We start from the raw sequence: 25586 nt of genomic DNA on the forward strand, positions 1-25586 counted from the left end.
TGCAGTCGCGCCTTAAATCGTAAATGCGCGTTTCACGAACGCGCATTTACATACCAGCTAAAGTCGCCGTGTGTAACCACTGTAATGGATAAAGAAATACCTTTTTGATTTTCTTTTAGTTTTTTTTTAAATATGTAGTAGGCATCTCAGTTGCTTCGTTTCGGATCACGAATTTTGAAAGTACTTTATTTTAAACAATGCTAAAAAAACACTTGGCCAAATATTTAACGAGATATTACTCTAAATAGCATAGTAAATAATCCCCCAACCTTGAATAAATTAGTAAAATTATATACATAAGATATAAAGACTATTAAACCGTTGAGTATACATATTATACTTGCTGCATTTTTTAGTTTCAGTTGAATACAGTGCCAAGTAAATATAATATGAGCAAATTTATCTTACGTATCAAAATAAACGACTTTCTAAAACCGACTTTATCTTTGTGTTTGCTTAAATAAAAATAATAGGCATCTGGATAACGTCTCTAAATTACTTATAAATTTTTTTAACGGATGTTTTTTGTAAACTAATTTAGTTAGTGAATTGTAGGAAGCGTGTGAATGTATAAGTAACCCACTCAATCGGAGTATGCTCGCATGCATTCAGTACATTCCGTTGACAGTTTCACAAAACAATTTTGTTCGTTGACGTCCGCTCGGATCAGACTTGAATGGGTTTAGCCAGACGGTGTTTGCTAAACTTAGACGGGACAAAAAACGCCGCCGGGTTTGCGGCCCTTCTTTCACGGTCGCTCGTCCCAGGCCGGCAGTGGCGGCGCTTCCGAACCTAAAGCACGCAGCCGTCCGTCCGTCAGTTCGCCTCGCGCCGCCACTTGGGGTGCCTGTATTGTTCGTCGCCACGCGCGTTGCAACACTTGCCTCATCGCAAACCAATATACAAGTGCATATCTACTGAACATTGTGTATTTTTGGAGTGTGCCATAAAACGCATCGCGGAACGGAACTAACGCTTCCTCTGCAGTATTGCTTTACGTAAATGCAGTTCTCGACAATCTGTGCACGGAAAAATAAACATAACACTCCGGTGAGTTTATTTATTAGAAGTTACATAGTTATCTTCGAGCATGTCAGTCTTGTGATACCTTCTCCATATAGGTAAAAGGGTTTGCAGTCCTTTCGCCCGTGGACTGGCTTTGAGCGTTTTAAAATACGCTTGGACGTGTTTAGCGTTCTAAACGTGTTATGCTAATTATGTCGTTAATTACGTTTTATACAGATTCAGATTTAGAAATATCTTAAATATTAGGAGAAAGCAATAGATCGTTTAGTCAACTTTTAGCAACTATTTTCTTTCAACTTAATAGTAAATAAGTATATTTCTTACTATATTTACTTTGCGGTATTTATTTAGTAATACACAAACACTAGAGTAGATGTGTTTTGTTGAGTTCTCGTTGCACTATATAATTCATTGAAATAAGAAGTAATTGTCATCACCTTTACCATACTTCTGGTAACAAAAAGTAGCTACATATCTGTATTCGTTACATTCAACGAACCATAGAAAAATAATGATGGCTTCTTAAATTTTGTTTACACAGAGATTAGACTATGTGCAGGGTTTTTATGTTTACATCAATCAGTTCTATTTGCGATTTCTATATCTGTTTATGACACGTGCTTCAAAATTACCAGTTATACTTACGTTGACTACTACCAGACATAATGGAATTCTTATCTTAGTGAAGTTTAGTGATAGGGTAAAATCTGCAAATAAGAGTTTTATTAACTTTCTACGGAATCTGCGCGATAGCTCAAGGATTTCGTCACAGCTAAACAAGTGGTTCCTATGCAAATTTCGTTTAAATTACGTTACCAGAATTTATATACTATTATATATATTTTATACCACGTAACTAATCTGATACCAATATAATTCATGCTCATCAATAATGTATGACTTGACATTTTTGTTCAAGAAAGCTTGTGAAATTACTAGAGTTTGACATTTTATAATTTTACCTTTTGGTTTACTTGAAATTTGGGTCGTATTAAATTAAAAGATTGCAATACTAATAAGTTGATAGTCACTCGCGGAAAGAATGAATGTAAAATATTGTTTTTAAATTAATATTAATTTGATTTATAAATTTAAAGTGCATTAAATAATATTAATGATCCACATAATTTGTCGTTTTCTCCTTTGTATAGTGGGTAAGAGTAAATAAACTAAGTAGATACTATAAAATACCTTGACAACTAAGAAAATGTGCCAAGTTTTAAGCCTCGTTTCTATAATCCACCAGGGAATAAGTGAGATATCGATCACACGCAGCAGATAGAGTAAGCTAACAAAATAAAATGTCCTTCCAGATTTTTTTAAAGCCCCGCAAAGGAAACCCCGGTGCCGCGGGTACCATGGACACACACATAGACAACCATAAATTACATCCAAACTCACGAGAGAAATAGATGTAGGCCATAGACATATTTATCCAGGACCTGATAACCGTTCGGCCACGGAGGCAATTCATTGATTACGCAATGTAATCTGCAAACCAAAACCAAGAGACAATAACAAAAATGTCATAAAAAAGGCTGCAATGAAAAGTTCACCTAAATTTGGAAAGTGTAATAAAACGAAAAACTAATAAGATTATAAAGAAATATAAAAAGAATTGTTCGGTCCGTTGCTTGCGATCTGATTTGAGTATAATATCCAGTGGAATCGTTATATAACAAATTGGTATGCCTTCCTTTTGGGTTGCAGGTCTAAGAGAAAGAGAGAGAGAGAGAGAGAGTGAGAGTAAGATGATATGATTTTCAGGCCATTCTTTACAAGGTGCTAAAATTTATCGATGTCGTTAAGTACACTAGAAATACAAAGCCTGTCACGTACTATTAAAATGACATGTGCTTGTAGAATAAACTGCAACACCAAAATTATATCGTGTAAAATTATATCAACAAGTGACACAAATTACATTCCAATTCCACTGAAGAGGGATTATCTAGAACATAAAACAGTTGCGATAACGAAAACTTGATAATAATAATTTTTCATAATATTTTTTATGGTATGTAAATGCGTTATTCTTATAATAATAAATCGGAATTTTATAGATGAAATAATTTGAAGTGTTTCTAGATCTTTCCGATTTAAAGGTCTAAGTGGCACTTCTACTGTCATGGATTGGCGTGTTGCCTGGTGGTAGCAACTCACCAGTACGTCTAGCACGATAAAGAGTGCGACAATAGCAGTGTCTCGCGCTTTCTGTCGCTCTCGTGCTAGTCGCGCCTCATCGTGTTAACCCTAATGATCCATAACATTTGCAGTGCCACTCAGGGCTTTAAATCGCAAAGATCTAGGGAGCACTGCCAGTGCACTCACCTCCCTGATAAATAAACTTAACAAGTCCCAAGTGCCTGTAGTTTTACCACCATTCTTACTCTTCAAAACCAGAATGGAAATGCTCGTATTACTGCTTGGCGGCAGAAACAGGTATCGTGGTAGTAGTTTCCTGGACGAACTCTTTCACAATAAGCTAATGACAGCCTTCTATCTCGTTAGGACTATTTCTAATCATGAAATATTTAACGTGTTTGTGAAATATATATTGTCCAATAATAGATACGGAACAGCTGATATTTTTCACGTTTTATAGGTACTTATACCACAGAAACTTGAATTTTTACCTCTGAAGATTTTCAACTAATTTAGTTAAATATTATTGTCAAATAATATAGATTAATACAAGACTAAGGTGGTTTACAAAACTACGAAAAAGAACCGATAATTTGCAATTTTGTAATCTTAGCGATAAATATCACATAACTTTTCATGTCTCATTAACGCTCTAATCGCGTTCGATAACAGTGTACGCATTTCAATTTCTTTTCAATAATTTTAATCAGAAATGGTAGAAGAAAATATATTCTACCTTTCGGTGACAGTTTACTCCTCTTGACAATTGAACATTAGTCAAAATACATAGTTTTACATGGTTTTACGCTTAGGGGGTCTACTCCTGTCCGTCTTCTCCTGTAATTCCGACATCCGTCTGAAAGAATGACTGTCAAATAAGTAATACTCGACCATATCGAAAGACCATGTCAAGGATGAAGCTTCATTCGCATCATCCGTCGTGAAGACCCCATTCTTTCCATCCTCTAAAGTTTTACGCGTTCTGCGATTGGTTCGACTTATCTTATATTTAATGGCGTTTTTTATTTCCTGCCACTTACATAGCTACCTACTTCATCTTATGCAATGATCTTATATACAGAGGATCATTATATAGGGTGTTCGCTTGCTGCACCCGGCTAATAATGAAAAATAAAACTGAGTTGAGAAAAAAACGCGGTTAAGTGACAAACGGTCAAATATCCGTTTTAATTAGTAAAAGATACAGCACAACATTATCTTTGAAAAATAGTTAAAATTAGTTAATGTGTACGTCTTATCGGAACTTACCTAACGACGCATAGCTGAAATATCATTAAACAATTTCAATATTCTAAAAGTGGGTTATGGATTTTTTATATCTCAAAAAAGTATTTTGTCTTTACACATATATCTACCTTAAGTAATAACTATTTAGGTAAAACGTTTAAATTTGTAGGTCGTCGAGGTTAAGTTATATTTTTATTTACTTAACCTAAAAATTAAAATTTTTGTTCAATCTAAAATGGTTTTTATGTTCTTGATAGCCAGTCATCGAGTAACTAGCAACATATATACGTGTACACTTCGTACCAGTACGTCACGGTCGAATCACGCCCCTCACTGGAATCAATAGACCGGGGCACAATGGTCCAGACGAGCGAGAACACAATCACTACCTATGCATTTGAATACGAAAAACTGACGAAAGTTCGTTTGACAAGTTTACAGTTCATTAATTCTTTTCTATTTGGATTTGTATGAGAGTTTCTATGTGAATTTGTTATGGACATTGCAAAATGTCAATTTCCTTGTGTTAACAGAAAGTGAAAAGTTGTGTCATTTAGCATGTGTACGATGGCCTTGGTATAAAATTTAATAAAGCATACTTAATAATGCCGTGTTTAGGAAGCATAGACTATAAATCTCATATTTCTAGACGTCTTATTTATGACAGCACATAAACATAAACTGTTCCCTGGATATTAAAAAGGATCCTCGCTACAATATGCCATAATAGCGCTTAAAGTGTTAAGTTTAATGACAGTTTTATGTAAAGATTCCTTGACTTCATAAAATTACTTTGCAAAAAAGATTTAGTAACATAAAAGACTCGAAACAAAAGAAAGGCTAGCTTTTGTCACTCTAAGATCATAAAAGCGGATTACCTGTTAGTTTGCCTGTTATTCTTGGACGTTGTGTAAATTGACGCAATTTCAACGACAGTGTTCGAAAAGACAAAGCTTTACACAAATCATATTATTAGAGCAGTTGTCCACATGTCACTTGGAAATTACACACAAATAAGACGATTTTAAAAGGAAGTTAAAAATTGCATACTCAATGCACACCCAAGTGTGACAGCTCGCACAATTACTGGTTGCTATTCTTATTGGCCGGGCACTGTATTCATATACTCATTGGACTGACACGTCCATTATAACTTGAGACTTGAACAGTACACTTTGCCAACTGAAAGACTACAATCCAGGAGGTTGGTTTACAATGGAGGAAGCGAACCCTCTCCTTGAGACAGGCATATGATATTACACAACAAGGGACAAGAACCTTTGTGAACGCGGGCAGTTTTCTGTAATAATACCTTAACCTTGTAAGATTGCAGGTATAATAAATTACTAGTAGCTTAGTGGAAATAGAGCCTGTTATTATTCATCTTGTTTTTTCTTTCCTTTAGTGCAGAGTACAAGAGCATTAGGTGTAAGGTACTGAGTTTTTTATTGTGCAAGAATGAAAATAAGGTAATGATGGTGCGAAAATAATATGTCAGAAACCAATTAGAGATTTGAATACGTGATAAAATACCTAATTGTATACGTAGCCTAGAAACTCTACAAAGTAATAAGTACTGGAGGATACTGTTGGGATGATTTTAATTTCTTTTCATCAAAAGAAAGAAAAGAATTTTGAGGTTTTATAACTGAAAAATTTTTATTTCAACATTTTATGATAAATTATTTTTCATGGAATCGATTATTACCGTCCTTATGTTATTTTTTCTTTCGACCATAGCCCGAAGATAAAACCGATTAGAATAATGGAGGTCCATCGGACCGTCACGAACGTGAGTCACACCTTAGCAAGTTCATTACGCAGGAAGATTTGCATTGTACGCAGAATTTTGATGAGGAAATTAAACTTCATGACAATGGGTTTTTTAAAAACAGTAAGAGAGAAATGAGTTTAAAGGAATTAACATGTTTACTCTAGCGTCATAGTACATTTATGAAAATGTAAATTATATCAAGAAGAAAGGTAATTTTTTCATGAAAAATAGTTACAGACGTGATATTAATAAGAGGAAAAAAAAATTAACTGGCTGTTCTTCAGAGACATTTTCACAAAGTCAAACATTCATTTCAGGGGCAATGTATACGCTTTTATAATAAGATTCCGGTTGATATTTAAAATTTGCCTTTCACGAGGTTTAAAATTATAGTGAAACACAAATTTTATAATACAACTTCTGCGTACTTGGATGACAAAAATCCGTGGTAATGACTGGTTTAGCTCTTGCAGGTTATTTCGATCTTATGATATTTGAAATAAATATTGTAAATGATAAATGTGTACAAATGTTTAATTACAAAGAGTAATCCTTCGACTTTCTTGCTAATTCTTCTCAGGGGAATCTGCCTTACGAATAAACGGTAGAGTTTCATCAGTATGACGATTTCAAGTGTAACTTGCATACCTATGAAATACAAATTGAGTTTAACTTTATTGGTAATTAAAAAAGTTTTTTTTTAAATTAAAGTATCTCTGGACCATCGTTGGCTATGGACCATCTATAGACCAAAGTTATGAGGGATCCTCTCCAAGCTTCCGGCATATGGTCTTCCCGGCCGCCTTTGTGAGTGTACGTGTCCTTGTTGACGGAGGCACTTCGCGGCTCGTGACAGTTAATGCTGGGGTGCCACAGGGCTCCGTGCTGTCGCCCACGCTGTTCCTTCTGCATATCAATGACTTGTTGCCTTTTGGCAACATTCATTGCTATGCAGATGATAGCACAGTGCACGGTTGCTATTATAAGCAATCGTCAAGCAGCCGGGAGGACCCTGAGAGAAACCGGGACAAACTTGTCGGTGAGCTCAACCATGTTTTGGAACATATATCGTCGTGGGGCTCCCGAAACTTGGTAGAGTTCGACGCGAAGAAAACCCAAATATGCGCGTTCAGCTCCAAAAAATCCCCATTCCTTCCACTTCCCTATCTTCAGGGTACAATGCTGACGTTGCAGGACAAGCTCAGCCTACTGGGGATGAGCATCCGGAAGGACATGAACAACAAAGAGTATATCGACAGCGTCATCTGTACCGCGTCGCGCAAGCTTGGCATCCTGAACAAGGTGCACCGATTTTTTACTCCAGAGCTGCGATACCTGTTGTATAAAGCTCAGGTCCGAAGCAGCATGGAGTACTGTTCGCACCTTTGGGACGGCTCTGCCAAGTACTTGCTCGATGCCCTAGATGGACTGCAGCGCTACGCCTTCCGTGTTGTCGACGATCCTCATGTAACTGAGCGTGCGGAGTCGTTACAGCTTCGCAGGGATATAGCGTCTCTTAGAGTATTCTATCGCCTGTACCACGGTGAGTGCTCTGAAGAGTTATTCAACCTTATCCCTTCCTCTCCTTTCCATCAGCGGACCACCTGTGCCGGACTGCGTTGCCACAGTTGGACGGTCAGTTCAATACCGTCCCGCACTAAAAAGTTTGGCAATTCGTTTTTATGTCGAACCATCAAATTGTGGAACCAACTCCCGGCGCATGTATACCCTCCCCTCTATAACATCGGGTCCTACAAACGTAGTGTGAAGAAGCATTTGGCCAGACCGGCAAAATGATAGTGACGGAGCGAAGATATTTGTGTTTTCCATCCGTTACTCTCATCTCTGGACTGTATTCGCACTTTCCATCAGGCATTACAGTCATTTTGCCGAGTCACAATAAAAAAAAAAAGGGAATTGCGTTAGTTATTGCTAAGTTTGAAGTGATATTATTGTTAATTGCAAAATTCAGTTAGGAGTATGCGAAAGAGTCTTAAACAAGTAGGTTTAGGCTAGAAATATGCACTTACATATACTTCTATACATAGTTATTTGCAAGTTTCACAGAGGATAAATGCATCTCCAATACTTTAGTTCAGTTAGTGTCTATACACATTTATTCTCGCAACCTTGGATTTAGTAGTTTTAGAAGACAATTTACTAAGGTAATTTTCAAAGAATTTCGTACGTATTTCATGAGAATTGTGACTCAAGCAGACACATAGGCACTCATGACAACTTTAACAAAACTGTGGGAATACCATAAAATTTTGCGTCGATTCCATATAAATAATGCAGAGCTATAAAGCAAACAGTTTACGAGTAACTGCAGGTTGTTCCATTCAAGTCTAAACAAGGTCTCGAAGCATCGTATGTTAGTTCCTAGCATATTCTGTGCTTTACGTCTATGCAGCGAAAATTTGCCTGAAATAATTTCTCGTGAAAATGAGATTTTGGTGGATGGCTTAAATCTGTTACGGAACGACAAAAATATAATACTGGTCGAATTTTAAATTTCCATGAGATCAAGAGGTGACAATGGGCGCCTTGAATTTGTTTGTATAGGAAATTCAAAGCGATTACTTGACCCAAATTTAAGGAACAGCTGTATTATCTTTCTGTGACTAAAATTAATACCAAAAGTTTTTTGTATTGAGTGGTAGAATGTCCCCTTAAAACGAAAAAAGCAGACCTGGAATTGCACTTATTAATACCATACTTATGTGTCAAATTTTGCATAACTATTCGGAAATTGATGAGATTTTTCAATTAACTCATAACTGTCCGAACGAATAATGGAATATTATCGCGAGTGTCGATGACACTGCTATCGAATCATACCAATGAAATCGTATCTTTGTATCAAACATGTGCAGTCGTTGGTCATGTTTTACAAACCTGTTTAATTTTTTTTAATGTTGCACTGTAACAATTATTACTAGCGTGTCAAGGAAAGTAATCAGGAAAAAATTGCAACGGTTGTTTTTCTTTGGCCTAATTTTCATGATAGTATCACTAAAGCAATAATTAATTTGCCACATTGTATGATTATCACTAATTACAGGTCTATTTCTTTACTTTCGAAAGAAGGTAGATTCATATGTCTGCTCTTAAGTCATCTGCCGCTGTCCAGTCAACCCGGGACCATAGAGCTTGTAACCCATAGTTTCCCAAAGTGGTACCTACCGCCGACCCAGTGAGCGCTGAAGAGTCCCAAGTGGGCGGTATGGGTCTCGGAAGCAATTGGGGGCGTTAGATGCTGTCTGAGGGGTGCAACCGCATTTGAAAAAAAAAACCTGAATTATCTATATAAACCACACAACATAACGTGTTATGTCACTTTACAGGTCCCATGGTCACGGTTCTGACCTCACCACCTCAGTCAACCGTGACCATGGGACCTGTAAAGGGTCCGAAACGTTGGTTTGTTTGAAAAAACAAATATACGCGATTTAAATTCGAAAAAATAGTTTCATTTCCTAAGGAAAATATTATTTCACATGTGTGGTTGAACACGACGGCCTACGCAAGCGCAGCATGTAAAATCTACTTGTGTTTAGATAACAGCACAGCGCCCAAGCTGCATTCCGTCATAGAAACCGGGAGTTAGCCAGGGCCATAACTTATTTGAGACCGAGTTTGAGCCCCATTCGCACTCGAGTTGTTTCACACGTGCTTAAGACAAGGCCAATGGCATGCGTGCTATTGTTATTGCATACTGGTGGTTTTACTAGAGACGGACGTGCGTATATTATGTTTCACTCAAGAATTAGACAAAGACGGAACCCCATTGGTCTTCAAAAGTACGTTTCTAAAACCGAATCAGGATTATGGCTACGGTGTTTAGGCGATTCAAGTCAGTCAAATAATCTTTATAAAATAACGCACACACTCATAGCCCCTATACTCATAGCATTAGGGAAACCCTATATCGCAGTTGCCATGAACACACACATAGACAACCACAAATTACACACAAAATTATGAGAGAAATAAATCTAGGCCATACAAATATTTCTCCCAGCCCGGGGATCGAATCCGAGATCTCTGCGTGGCAGATCAGCTAGGTAATCGTTCGGTCACAGAGGCAGCTCTTCAATCTTTATTTCATTATTCAACATCACTTACGTTCTTCCGATCCCGAAGTAAGTAGGTATCTAAAGCACTTGTGTTATTGAAATCGGAAACAACGACGGTACCACAAAGACTCAGACCCGAGACAATAGAAAAGTTACTTTTCTACATTGACCTGGCCAGGGATCGAGCCTGGGACCTCACAGATGGCGACACCATGAAAAGGAAACCACTCAACCACCGAGATCGTCATTAAACTCTACTGTTCCTTCGTAAGGCAGATTTCCCTAAGAAGAACGACCAAGAAACTCTAGGTATTGCCCTGTGTAAGTAAACATCTGAACACATAATAATATAATAATTATTTCAAACATCATCGATCGAGACAACTACAAGAGTTAAACGGGTCACTACCACAAATTTTTGTCACTCAAATACGCAGAGGCCTTTAGTGTAAAGTTTTTATTTCACAATAGTTTTGGCAAATTTTGAATATCAACCGGAATCTTATTACAGAAGCACATACATAGCTCTTTAATCAAATTTGTGACTTTGTGAAAACTCCTGTCAAGACCCGACAGTTATTTTTATTATTGTGGTATTCATAATCTGCACGCACGGCACAATGTTTAGCTGTGGTATATCTGTACTCTAAAGAAGCTCAAGTCCGTTTTTTATGATACCAAGTGACAAACATGTCGTGCGCTTGGTGGTAAACGACACGTCTGCCCATAACAGTTGCAGTGCCACTCGGAGTTTTAAATCACTAAGACCGGGCACTACTATTGCGCCCGTCACTCTAAGACATAAGTCGACTAGTCCCATATGCCTGTAATTTCATAAGCACCCTTACCTTCAAAACCGAAACGCAGTAATGTTCACATTACCTTGGAGCGTGCAACCGTTCCGAAATATCGGGAAAATAAAAAGAAGTCATACCGTGGTAAGAAGCCTGAAATTAGTGATAATCATTTAGTGAATAACCACGAAAGCCTTAAAATCTATATAAATTACATTTTTATAAACATGTTGTGACGAGTGAATTGTAATAAATTTGGAACACATGATACTTAATTATGTACAAAAATTGCTTCTTATGGTACTGGAATAGGAAGACTAGAAACTATGAAGTGGTACTCATAATCTGCATCCACGGGACAATGTTTAGCTGCGGTACTTATATCTGTACTCTAAAGAAGCTCAAGTCCGAGCGATTAATCTTTTTATGATACCAAGTGAAGGCACAAACAAGTCGTGCGCTTGTACCACCAAGACCGGGCACTACCATTGAGCCCGGTACTAGTCCCATATGGCTGGAATTTTATCAGCACCCTTACCCTTCAAATCCGAAACGCAATAATGTTCACATTACTACTTGGAGGCAGAAGGAGCAGGTAAGGTGGCAGTACTTCTGTGGACGAACTCTTTCACAAGGAGCTCTACTGCTACTGGAAGTTGAATAAAATTTAAGTGGTTAAACCAAAGTTACATTAAAGTCAAAATTACATCTTCAAGCTTATTATGAGTACAATATAGAAATATATTACACGTGCAAATACTAGACGTACCTGTTTTAAGAGCACACAGTATTATAATAGTATTATGGTGTCTCACGTAACTCAGTAAGCCAAGCATGTTGGTACACTAACTTGTCTGGAATGAGGCTCAAACTCGTTTATTATGTATACATATTACTTGACACATATAAGGAGGTTTAGTTAATTAGTTACAAGCAGAGAGCAAAATATATTTCCTTACCACTTTTTGTGTGTTCCCTACCATGTGCTTGTAGCATATCTTTTTTATTATCTATATTTATACAATTTTTATACACCGGGTTTTCAGGTTATCGTGATTGTTACTTACACATAGTAGCTGTAGAGCTCCTTGTGAAAGATTTCGTCCAGGGTAGTAAAACCTTACCTATTTCTGCCGCCAAGCAGAAATATCAGCATTACTGTGTTCCGGTTTTGACGGGGGGTCCTGGTGAAATTACAGGCACATGGAACTTGTCAACTTGTTTTAGGGTGACGGGCGCAGTGGTAGTGCTCCTCAGATCTTTGCAATTTAAAGCTCTGAGTGGCACTGTAACTGTTATGGACAGCGTGTAGCTTACCATCAGGCGCACGACTTGTTGGTCCCGTCACATGATGTTATTAAAAAAAAATTGCAAATGAAAAAGAGCTCGTAACGTTGGATTGATTGAAAGAAACAAGTGTACGCGATTTAGATCCGAAAAAAATTGTTTCATCTCCAAAATAATTATATTTTCACTTAATAGTCATCACCCAACCCACAGCTGGGTACAAACCTCCTGACGTTTGTACCCTCCACCACGATCCTGTCCAAATCTCACCCATCTACTGCCCGCGACTTTGACGATGTTGTCCGCCTATTCCGCTACAAGACGTCTCACGTTTCTTGGCCACTATCCGGTTGTCGCTTAACTCCATCTGTTTTCACTACGCCTCGCAATATTTCTTGCCCAGCGCCATTTTAATTTTGTTATCCGATCTATGTCCTGTTCCTTCGGATTTCGTAATTCGGAACTCGGTGTATAAGTTTGATGCTGAGCTTGAACATGACTCTTACTTACAATTACAAAACTTCTCACTACGATTTATTTTAGGTCCTAAACTGAATCGTAATAAGAGTTCATGGTAAGGCCCAAGGTGCGACTTTCGCGAGAGCGACATAAAGCACGAGATCTCTATGTGAGAATAGCATTATCTCGCGCTTTAAGTCGCTCTCGCGCTAGTCGCGCCCTGTCGTGCTGGCCCTACAGGGCGCGACTTGCGCGATAGCGACATAACGTCGCCTTGCTTTCTCAAACTGGTATCTTGAAAAGAGTGATTATTCAGGAGACGGCAACACTTTCTATTTATTTAAAATTTCTTATCAAGGGTATTCATTTGGATGCATTACTTTAAGAATAGGCAAAAGCTAGTGTATAAATTTGAAGGAAATGTGATGTGAAATCAGCCTGCAACATTTGTATATACAATCCATTTTTTGCATTTCAGTAACTTTGTACTTCAAGACACGACTTTGAGAAAGTAAGGCGACGAAAAAAAAGATCCCGCGCTTTATGTCGCTCTCCCGCAAATCGCGCTTAGTCGTGCTAACCTTACAGAAATAAGTACGGAAAAAATGCACTAGATAATTATGGGATTTCAGAGAAAGGTATTATCTACTCGATATGTATTGCTACTTCCTTGAAGTATAGGTAAATATACTCTAATCATTCTTATCTGTGGTTATAACATAGATTTGTTGATAAATAAAATGACATGCAAACAATGATTTGTACTAGCTAGAAAATGGCTAAACGTGTTAAGAAGACTTTACCATTATTGTGTTAGTACACTTTGTTTCTTCTGTCCAACGTGCTCATGATCTTATAAAAGGGTTAGGTAATACTGGGTTGGCCCAAAAATCCGTGCAGTGTCACAATATATGTGAACATTTTAAAAAACAAACGAAATATTACGTAAATAAACTTTGATCAATTATGAATATGTTGATCTACGATGTTTTGCCAATTTTTGACTGAACTTTACGATTTGCAAGAATTAAAATATTTGAACTTTCCCACCTATTATTATAACGCGCGCTAAAATATTGTTTTTGAAATGACCATAGACAACGCAATATTTTAGAAGATAAAAATTCTACAAAAGAAAAAGGTTACTTTTTTATTTTAGCTAGTGGCCATGAAATGACCATAGACGATATATCATTTTAAAAGATAAAAGTTCTTTTTTGTTTTAGTTAGTAGCAAATCCCGCTCGGACTTGTTGGCCAACCCATTAATTCTGATAGGAAAATGTCGATAACACTGAACAAGAATAAATCATCAAAATTGCAAATTGTTTACCAAACATTATTAATTTCCATAAAACTCTTCGTTGCAGCAAAAAAAAATATAAAGTCAGTATATAAAAAAAAAAGGTATATTTGTTAAAAATTCGAATAAAATTTTTAGCATATTTGTTCTTAGTTATCGATACTTTCATATCCCTAAGTATTATTAGGCTCTTTTGTAACATCAAGTATAATGCCATTTTCTATACTGTTATAGTAGCTTTGTTATGCTTGCTCCTGAGCTACTATAACAGCTTCTAACGTCGGAGACAAAAGTGTTGATACAGTAATGCGAGTTGGGCCATATCCAGTTACGTTATAAGTAACGTAAGCCGGACACTGCTAATTACTTGCCACTCAATTGCTTAGTGCATACTTATACTTGCACATACTGTGCTTAAATGGATTAGTTTTTACTATAGCGGAGGTTAAATGTTGGTATAAATTAAATTCCCTGGTGATATTGAAAAGAGTACAATATTAATTGAAGCATAATTAATTATATTACCGTACCGTTCGTTGTAGCAAACTGCAGTATGACGGTGATATCCTCTGTCGTCGTCATTCCATCTTTTTATCACCCTCTTTTATAGACCCTGGCTACTTATTTTTAAAATTTTGAATCGTTCTTGAATTTCCTTTTCTTTCACTGTTCTTACGTTTGTTAGATCCGCAATCACTCCCATCAAAATTCTTGAAATGAGAGGAAGTGCCGTAAATCACAAATCACCTTCATTTCCTGCTCCTCTGTCTGCCTTCGTGGCCGAACGATTACCATGGTCTGCCACGCAGAGGTCCCAGGTTCGATTCCCGGGCCGGGAGAAATATTCGTATGGCCTACATTTAGTTCTCTCGTGAGTTTGGGTGAAATTTGTGGTGTTTTATGTATGTGTCCATGTCACCCGCGATGTAGGGTTTCCGTAGTGCGGGGCTATGAGTGTATTATTTCCTGTGTGTTGTTAAACTTCACGTCGATTACTATTAAATTTATCTAGTTAGGCCCTTTTGGAGCGAATATTGTGTATTGTGTTATTTAGTTTTATAGGGAGTGTTTTCTAATAATTGTATCTTTTTTACATCATTTTATTATTTGTTACAGCCTTCCTTTTCCACTTTTATCATCTTTTACTAATCTTGTGAACCAAGCCTTCTACATTCATATTTCTCCAAAGGCTATGCTACAGTTTTTTTATAATATTGACGGGACGAGCAAGTCGTGCGCCTAATGGCAAGCTACACGCCTATCTATAACAGTTGTAGTGCTCAGAGCTTTAAATTGCAAAGATCTGAGGGGCACTGCCACTGCCCCCGTCACTCTGAGACATAAGTTGATAAGACTCATGTGCCTGTAATTTACCCTTCAAAACCGGAACACAGTAATGCTGACATCATTGCTTGGCGGCAGAAATAGGTAAGGTGGCAGTAATACCCTGGATGAACTCTTTCACAAGGAGCTCTACTGCTCCTAAACTACATTACGGCAGTAGTCGTCGCAAATCTTTTTAACCCCCGAAGCAAAATGAGGGGAATTATAAGTCTGAAGCCTTTGTAGTATATTTGCCTGTCTCTGTCTTTATTTGTACGTCTTTCTGTGGTATCGTAACTCCCAGGTGGACTGACCACAAAGCGGTTATTTTTTTATTTGAAGGTTAATTTAATCGAAACCATTCTTAGCTATATTTGATGAATATCTGTTCAGCTGTTTCTCAGATAGTGCAGAGATCCCAGTCATAAAATGAATAAGTATTATTTTACTTTCACCTGTCCGATCGATTTGAAAATTGGTATGCTACGGAAATCCAACAACATTGCAATAATGTAGTAGCAGTAGAGGTCCTTGTGAAATAGTTCGTCCAGGGAAGTACTGTCACCGTAACTATTTCTGCCGCCAAGCAGTAATGTGAGCATTACCGCGTTCCGGTTTCGAAGGATAAGGGTGCTGGTAAAATTACAGGCACGTGTGACGTTTCAACTTATGTCTCAGAGCGCAGTGCACCTCAGATCTTCGCGATTTAAAGCTCTGAGTGGCACTGCAACTGTTATAGTGATTCGTGTCGTTTACCATCACTTAGTATCATCGACGAACAAGTCGTAGAGTTAGCGGCACGCCTGTCTATAATTGCCGCTTTAAATCGCAAAGATCTGAGGGGCACTGCTACTGCTATCGTCACTCTGTGACATAAGTTGAAAAGCCCTACGTGCCTGTAATTTCATCAGCACCTTTACTTACCCTTTTAGAGTTGGTATTACCTCAGCTTGAATTCAAATTTTTCCCATACTAAATCGATTCAATTGCGCGAGTGGAGCGACAGGGACGCTGACTTTATTTCAGAATTTATTTTATTACAAACGAAATTAAAGCCAATGGAAAAATGTATAGGTATCGTATTTATTATACGTGTTCCACTTAGTTTAGTTGATATAAAAAAAAATATTGTTATATGTAAAGTACCTATTCAATACAGCGGTTTTTTTTTTGTAAAATTTCGAGGTAAGTTTGTGTTTTTTTTTGCGAAAATTTTTAGGAACCGTATTTTCACACCGTATATCAGTGTATATCCCCAGTTTTACTATAGGTAATTAAATATTTTCCAAAGTGATGATTTAACACGTTCACTGTTGTGCGGAATCAACCAAAGCTGTTTTTGGGTTGTATCGATTCTTAAAACCGGAGTAATGCTCTCATAAGTAAGTTGGCAGTTCTTCCCTGGACGAACTCTTTCACATCAAGCTCTACTGCAACTAAACCCATGTATACATGCGGCTATATCGTATTGAATAGCCGAGTCGTAAATTTTAGAAAAACAGTGCTTTAGTTACACATCTCATTTCTCTGATGCAGTACGTTACCCATGAAAGGTAAAACCGGCTGATTGAATTGTGTGCCGTTTTCCATTTTCGACGAGATGCGTAACGGGAAGATGGATTCCGAGTAGCATTCCTTGCCGTACCGCACTACCAGGTAGAGTTGTACATTTTGGAATGATATGCTGAATAATGTGAATTTTGTTAACCGGAGTGTCCAAATTCGCGCCGCGGGCCTGTGTTCTGGAGTGAATTCCGTTGCTCTGTTACTCATAGTGTAGGGAATTTCCTTGCTGAGAAAACCTTATGCATACGAAGTTTGATCTTATTTTGTATTTTAATAAATCAAATTCAATGTCCCTGTATTTGATTTGTAGCCATAATCTATAAATTAAGATTTTTTGTTTCTGATACCAATTGTGCAAAGAACAAGTCGTGCACCTGGTAGTAAGCGACAAGTCCATAGAAGTCGCAAACATTAACTACAACTGTGTAGTTTGATGTTTGATTGAAATAATTTGCTAGAAATGTAAATATAATTTATGAAAATACTAATTCATTATTTTTCCTGTGGTCATACTGTTTTAAAACCTATAGAATGTTCAATTCCCTTAGAAATTAGCATAAAGGGTTACCTTTAATAGATATTTACAAGACTGTAATTGTGAATTAGTTAACCAGACTTCGGTATTAGCAGTTGCACTAGGGGTCCTTGTGAAAGAGTTCGTTCCGTGGAGTACAGTGATCTTACCTATTTCTGCCACCAAGCAGTAATCCGAACATTACTGCGTTCCGGTCTTGAAGGGTAAGGGTGCTGGGGAAAGTACAGGTACATGGGACTTGTCAACTTATGTCTTAGAGTGACGGGCGCAGTGGCAATGCCCGTCAGATCCATGCGATTTAAAGTTCTGAGCGACACTGTAACTGCTGTGGACAAGCGTGTCGCTTACTACCAGGTGTGTACGACTTGTTCTTTGCACACTTGGTATCATAAACAAAAATATTAATTTATAGATGATTATGGCTACAAATCAAATACAGCGACATTGAATTGTATTTGTTAATATACAAAATAATATCGAACTTCGATCGCATAATGATAATGAGCCAGAAGATCACACCAAGTACCTGATCTCAAACAAGGGAGTTCCCTACACCAGAGCAACGGTATCCACTCCAGAATACCTCGTCTTGTTCGTCCTGTCACATGATATTATAAAGAAAAAAGTTTAGAAAAGTTCAAATTGGTCCTACCGGGAATGGAACCCGGAACATACTCATCCAGCGCTCATACTGCGAACCCTTAGAAAAGTTAAGGAAACTACGGAAATATAGAATGTTTAAATTACTAGCAATTTATTTTCTTAACCTTGTTACCTCTATCTATATGATTGGATCACCGTTATAAACGCTTTGCATACTGCATACTGTATGCTAATATATTAGGTACCGATAAGTTTAGAGCCAATTACTTAATAGATAACCATTTTGAAGCAAGGTAATCAATCGCAATTCTGTGATTATCTTGCTTCAAAGTCGTTACCACAATGGTATTCTACCGCCTCAGAAGCAGCAGGTCGTGGGTTCGAATGCCGGCTTGCACCTCGTGAGTTTTGGAAATTTTTGTGCGAAATTTACTTTAATTTCAAATTGTTAAATTTTGGTAAAGTAATAAAACATTTTGAGGAAATCTGTATGACGGTTTTACGATAAATTTTTATAAAGTAGATTAATTTTTGAACACACTTTGTTATAATAATAATACTGGTTTATGAATAGAACCTCTTTAAAGTTATCTTTTGCAACATTTTAACTATCACTGGCCATTTCAATATTAGAATGATGGACTATCAATGCCACGGTATTTCTTAATTTCTTTCTAAATGCACAGGTGATTATGTACGAGAAAGCGAATTTTATAATTACATAAAAAGTATTATTTCATGTTATCACTTTATATTGTAATAAAGTACAGAACTAAAAAAAAACAAAATCTACAGTGTATCTTATAAATCAACTATAGAATAAAAAAGCGTATTCTAACGAGTCAATGGAAGTCAAATACTCGTGGAGACAAATTCAATAAATACCAACTGTCTTTTGATAAGACTAACATGTTCGACCACCTTTCTGCTCCATCATCATACCCTGTTCACCATTTATTGAGCAACTACTCGTCAAGAGCAATCCAATAATTCCAAACTCGGTGCCGGGGTTCTACGTTTGATAAAGCTGACTTTCTGTGTTCACCTGACATCATCAGAAGAACTAAAAAAAATGTACAGTGCTACTTATAAATCAATTATACAAAAATAGATTTCAACTAAAACCCGTAACTCAAAATAAGTGAAGTGTAATAGATATCGTTCCAGGTGGAGTATCTAAATTTGATCATTGACTCTTTAACAGTACTCAACTCTAGTCCATCAGTGGGTTATGCGTGCACGCATTAAATTGGTTTAAGCTGAGATAATTGATACACGGTTTCCTAACACAGTTTGAATACAAACAGTTATTAAAAATTAAATTCGTATTCTCAATTTACGGTGCTGCGGAAAGGAACGGAAGCGGATTTTTGAAACCATAGCATAATTAACTTCATATCAATTGTGTAGCGTAGAAACTAGATACGAGCCAAAAAAGCCCAGATTTAATCCGAAGAATTCTCGCGCAATCTCAGGAATTCCCGCATATAGCGTAACGCATCTAGTTATTTACGTTTTCCAATTGACATAAAGTTCATTATGATATGTACCGATGGCAGCACATCAAGCTACACATGGAAGGATCCTGTTGCACTGGAGGCGATATTCGAATGAAAGTGTTATAGCTCAATGTGCTGTTGGCTGTACAATTTCGTTTCGGTGCAAAATACACGCTACGAAGAATTAAAAAACGAAGTGCAGAGTACTTTCTCGAGGTTGTTTGAAGCAAAAAAATATAAAATATGATATTAATTATATTATATTATTATGTTGTAAATATTACCAAATACAATCAACAACACTAATCGGACACCGGATATTAAAAATAACGACCTCTGTGAACGAGTTTTTATTTGCATCCCGGTTTTTATGGTGCGCCATCTCTGAGTTCCCGGATTCGATCCCTTTTCTATGTTGTCTCGGGTCTGGGTGTGTGGTACCGTCTTTGTTTCCGATTTCCATATCACCGGGACAGCAGAAGTGTGTCAAGTTTAACAGTCAAGGGAATTTTTCTTTGTGTTTGTTCCATCTTTGTATCAATAATAATAACAAACTTATAGATTTTTTTTTTACAAAACATAAAGATAATAAATATCATGCTAATAAAAACATCATGATATTCAATAAAAATAAAATGTTGCGACATACATAACTGTTCAGATATTGCAAATACCAATTACTGAATACATTTTTAGATATAAGTAATGTAGAAATTGAAATACAATTACAAAAAAAATACGTATATATATTGGGTATTCTTATTTCAAATACGGCCCTGCCCTGACTGAGATGAATAGATCTTAATTAAATTTCTTTTTTAGCGAGCTTGTATGTTCGACTCTTTATAACTTATCTACTCTGTGATCGGTTTACGCTTTGATATATTTTGCTCGAGGCGAAGGCTGTCTGTCACTCAAGGTCCACTTTAAGTGTGATTAAAAACACGTACTTAAATATATTCTACTTTCGTAGTTAATTGCTACAATGTACAACTTTTTTAGCTATTTCCGTTTCCAAAAAACCCATATTAGTATTATTAAATATCACCAATGTATAATATGTAAATACTTCACAATGGTTTCAGTGAAATGTTGCTACTCTACAACAAATGTGAGGAAAATAACAGTAGGTAAATTTGCAAAAACCCAATTTATTGTTGCGAGTTAATAATAAAAACACACACACGACATCTTTGAAATATCTTCCTGTACGTTAGTAGTAAACCTTATAAAATTACTATTATGAAGAAAATTCAATAGGGCTACAAGCCTTATATAAAAATCTTTAGGGTTGACAATCGCGTCTACAACTACGATGAACGACATTATGAACAAAATTCGTTCAAATTGTAATAGCATAATGCACCTGTGTTGTGGCGTTGCAATAAATGTCTATTCTATTTTGTTCTGTTCTGTGCTGTACTGTTATGTTGTGTTCTGTTCTGTTCTGTTCTGTTCTGTTCTGTTCTGTTCTATTCTGTTCTATTCTATTCTATTCTATTCTATTCTATTCTTATGAAGTTTATATCTATCGTGTAACGTACAAACTGTGTATATACGCGATGTAAGGGAGTCACCACACTTTTTAACACAGAATCGCATTAAGCCGATTAGAAAAAGCTTTAACGGCGAAACGGCTAATCCGACAAGTATGGTTCAACACGATTACATCTAGACGATTCCGCGTTAATAAGTTCGGTGACTCCCTAAGAAGATGTGCTGTTTTTTTTTTGGCTCGTATCTAGTTTGTACGTTTCACAATTGATAGAAAGTTCATTATACTATGGTTACAATAATATCGCTTCCATTCTGCGGCAACGGAAATTAAGCGCACATCTAACAACAAAAACGTGCGCTTAAGGTAGTCACCACACTTATCGATAAGGCTCCCATGAAGCCAGTTGCAAAAAATTTATGTCAATGTAGTAGCAGCGAAAAAGATTGACAAAAAGATGCGCCCGTCATCCTGAAACACACTTCATACGGAGCAAGGAGCTCTACTGCTCTGGTTTGTTGGAAAACCAAATATACGCTATTCAAAAATAGTGTCGTTTCCAAGATTTTATTTATTGCATGAACGTAAAGGTGTTTCTGACCCACTCAAGCCGTTTCCGCGTTAATACGTGTGATAACTCCCCAAGGCTTGTCGTCTGAATCGGCCCTTATCCTATTTTTAAACTTCTTGCACAAGTATTTAGTGCAACGACATGCAAATATTACTGTTACGTGTTTCAAACGTGTTGTGCTCGCTTTAATGCCTTTTCAATCTAATTCATAAATAGTAATGGGCGTTAAGGGTTTCAATTAAATGGAACATTTTTATTACACTTGGCATTGCAACTCTTCGTCTCTAAGCACCACCTTATTAAAGACGAGATTGATAATTTCAGTTTAACTATCTGCCTTAATATAGACTTGTTTATGCTAGTTGAAAACAATTTGCCTATCATCAAAGGCCCGGATCAGAATTGCTGTTGTAAAAGCTGATAAGTACAATTATTACCCCACCATATTGAGGCACTAGAAGGAGTTTAAATGACAAGACGAACATTGATACAAAAATACACCCTTTCACGGTTAAAAGGTAGCCTCTTAAATTATACTTGACAACTGTTCAAATATTATTATTGATGCAAAGATTGAACAAACAAAGAAAGAATCCGTCGATCTGACTGGACTCGAACAAGTGTTTCTCCGACCCTACTAAGCTAAATAAGATTTAGAGTGTCTTGCAGATACCCTCGACACCATATCCAATCACTTTGCCAACCTCTTCGAAGAACTAAATCGGTAGAATTTAAAACTTATATATGTACATACATCAAAAGTGTCTAGGGATCAAGCACGTCTTTGAAAATCAGGTTTTTTAATTATTATATTTTCAACACCAATGGTTTTTGGTCAATTTCAAAATTTTAAAAATACGTAAGTAACTAAATAAATAATGTTATGTAGATAATTTTAATTATTAATACAAAGATCGCACACTTAGAAAAAAGCACAGGTTTATTTAGGTTTGCTAGGATACGTCGGTTCGAAATCGGCCGGATCGACGGAAGTTTTTCTAAGTATTCGATCTTTGTATGAATAATTTATAACAAACTAGTGGAGTAATTTCACAAAAAAATAATTGAATATCATGGTGGTGAAACATCCTAACATTAAATAAAAACTTAGATCATTTTATTTAACTTTAATGGGGTAATAAAAAAATATGTGTGTAATATAAGTAGTGTATAATGTCGACGTACGTACGTACGTGGAGATTGTATTCGAAAAATATTAAAACAAAATAGGTATCATTGTTATACTTAGTTATTAATACAAAGCTAAGAAAAAATCTTTCGATCCAGCTGGGTTCGATCCATTTGGCACAGATGGCTCTACGGCAAAAAGTTATTAAAAACCAAAAAATCTGCAACAAGCACATAGAAAAATTCGTAAGGTCCGCTTATTCGTTCCGTGGCATAGTTGGCGTAGCGTCTGACACGGTTTGCTGGAACACGTTGCACTGTGATTCCCCCATAGGCCATAAATCAAAAAAAATCATTGGCTTATCCCGGTTAGATCAACTCACTAAGTTAGTAACTAGTTAACAAGCTTCCAAAAACTATAAATATCAATGTAATTAGGTCACGTTATCATTCACTTTTGTGCATCGGAAGTGAGCGCATCGCGAGACTAATTATCACCACGTGTGAGTCATCGAAACTTAATCACTTTGTTTTTGAGTGTCACTATTCCAAATCAAGTGTTTACGTGTTGTGAAAGCATGGAGATCCAAGAGCATGGTATGTACTTTTATTATCAATTTTTTTTAATTTTTTTTATGCATATTTTTTTTATATATAAATTTTTTATTGAAGGCAGTTTTTTGGTGAAAATTTTTGGCATAACTTAATTTCCTTTAGACCTACAACTTTTGGCTGCGCTGAGCTGCACCTGAGGTATATGGTTTTTGAATAAGGAGTATGTCCTTATTAAGAGCTATAAGTTTCATTTGCATCTTGCTGCCTCTTCTTGGCTTAAAGGGGTGTCAAAGTATGCATGTCCATAGTATTGAATTTTTAATTTTTTTTTAAGTTCAGCTTTCATATTGTTTTAGGTACATTTTTCAAATGTTCTGTATCGAGGATGACAATTTTTGATATTTGGCACTCTAAAGTGGGTAATCCAAATGAAAAAATGCAACACGTCCTGAGCACTTTGACCGAAACATCATCCCTTTCTGACGACATCGAAAATATTGATTTAGAGACTTTAAGCCTTAAAATTAAGAATATTTGTAAACGAATTTCCCACTACTGGGCAAAGTCGAATCGTACTAGATCTAAATTCTTAGAAAAATATTCAGATTGGCTGCATGTCGTTGAAAATATTGATGTACAGCGAACTGAGTTACGTGTATCTCAGAGCTTTGACGAAGTTAAACCATCAACTTCTTCATCGCATGGCCGTCCGAGAATTAACTTTGACGACACCAGTAAACGTACAAAAAGGAGAAGATTGGCTAGTTTGTCTAACCAAGACCCTTCTCTTGTACAGTCATTGCTCAATGCGTCCGATAGCTTGTCTTGTCCTGAAATCGATTCTAGCGAAGTTTTATCGCTCATTGTTGAAGCTCAGTTAACTCGACATCAATATATATTAGTAAAGAAATTTATAGACAATAAGTTTTCAAAAACCATTTTCCCATCTTACCAAAGTGTCGTGGAATCTAAAAAACACTGTTATCCTTCAGATATTACTGTTACAGAATCATCCGCCGAAGTCGAACTTCAAAGTTTATTAGATCATACTGCCAATCGGATTCTCAAGTCTCAAAAAGATGTTTTGGATAGTGTACCTAATGAGTCTCTAGATAAGATATCTTTGATAGGGAAATGGGGTTTCGATGGCAGTACAGGGCATTCAGAATATAAACAGTGTTTTTCTGACTCCACTCTTGAAGACAGTAGCCTGTTTGTTACTTCGTATGTGCCACTTCAGCTTGTTTTGACAACAGATAACAAAGAAAATTCAGTAGTTTTGTGGAAAAATCCTCGTCCTTCATCAACTCAATACTGTCGTCCCATACGCCTCCGATATTTGAAGGAATCGACTGCAGTGTCAGTTGAGGAAGAAGCTCATTTTAAAGATAAAATAAGGAACTTGCAGCCTACTGTTTTCAAGGAAGAAGATCGCGAATATCGCATTACTCATTGTTTGCAACTTACTATGGTAGATGGTAAAGTGTGTAATGCACTTAGTGGTGTTTCTTCATCAAAATGTTTTATTTGTAACGCCTTGCCCAGTGAAATGAACAAAATTGACGAATGTTTAAATAAGGAAGTCGATGAGAGTAAATATGAATTTGGTTTATCACCTCTTCACGCGTTAATACGTTTTTTTGAATATTTTGTTCATGTCGCGTACAAGTTAGATGTTAGGAAGTGGCAAGCTAGGTCCGCTAATGACAAAATGCTTGTTGCTGCAAAAAAATCATATGTTCAGACTCAATTTAGAGAAAGATTAGGGCTTATAGTGGATAAGCCTAAAAGTGGCGGAAGCGGAACATCAAACGATGGTAATACAGCCAGGCGGTTTTTCTCGAATTCAGAAATTTCCGCTGAAATTACTGGGATCAAGAAGGATCTCCTAGATCGTTGCTGGATCATCCTTCAATGTTTAAATTCGGGATATAATATTAATAAGACGAACTTCGAAGAGTTCGCTTTAGAGACGGCTCGGCAGTTAGTTGCCGAGTATCCGTGGTATAACATGCCTGCTTCCGTTCACAAAGTTCTAATTCATGGTGCTAATGTTATAGATTACGGTTTGTTGTCAATCGGAGAGTTGTCTGAAGAAGCAGCTGAAGCGACTAACAAATACATCAAGTCTTTTAGAAAAAATCATACGCGTAAAATGAGTCGCATTGTGACCAACACAGATTTAGTAAATAGGCTG

The 25586-nt window shown here is 36.7% G+C and overlaps 1 protein-coding gene across 1 annotated transcript in view; it reads left to right on the plus strand.

Annotated features, from left to right (window-relative positions):
* Positions 1-827: 827 nt before the first annotated feature.
* The window catches only part of LOC113232957 (beta-1,4-glucuronyltransferase 1), a 131009-nt gene continuing 106250 nt past the window's right edge, over positions 828-25586 (plus strand). The window contains exon 1 of the mRNA XM_026467876.1: positions 828-1050. The gene's annotated coding sequence lies outside the window, so the exon portion shown is untranslated. The remainder of the gene's footprint in view (positions 1051-25586) is intronic.

This window comes from Hyposmocoma kahamanoa, unplaced genomic scaffold (genome assembly GCF_003589595.1).
Source record: "Hyposmocoma kahamanoa isolate Upper Pololo Valley unplaced genomic scaffold, ASM358959v1 78, whole genome shotgun sequence".
Taxonomy (NCBI): Eukaryota; Metazoa; Arthropoda; class Insecta; order Lepidoptera; family Cosmopterigidae; genus Hyposmocoma; species Hyposmocoma kahamanoa.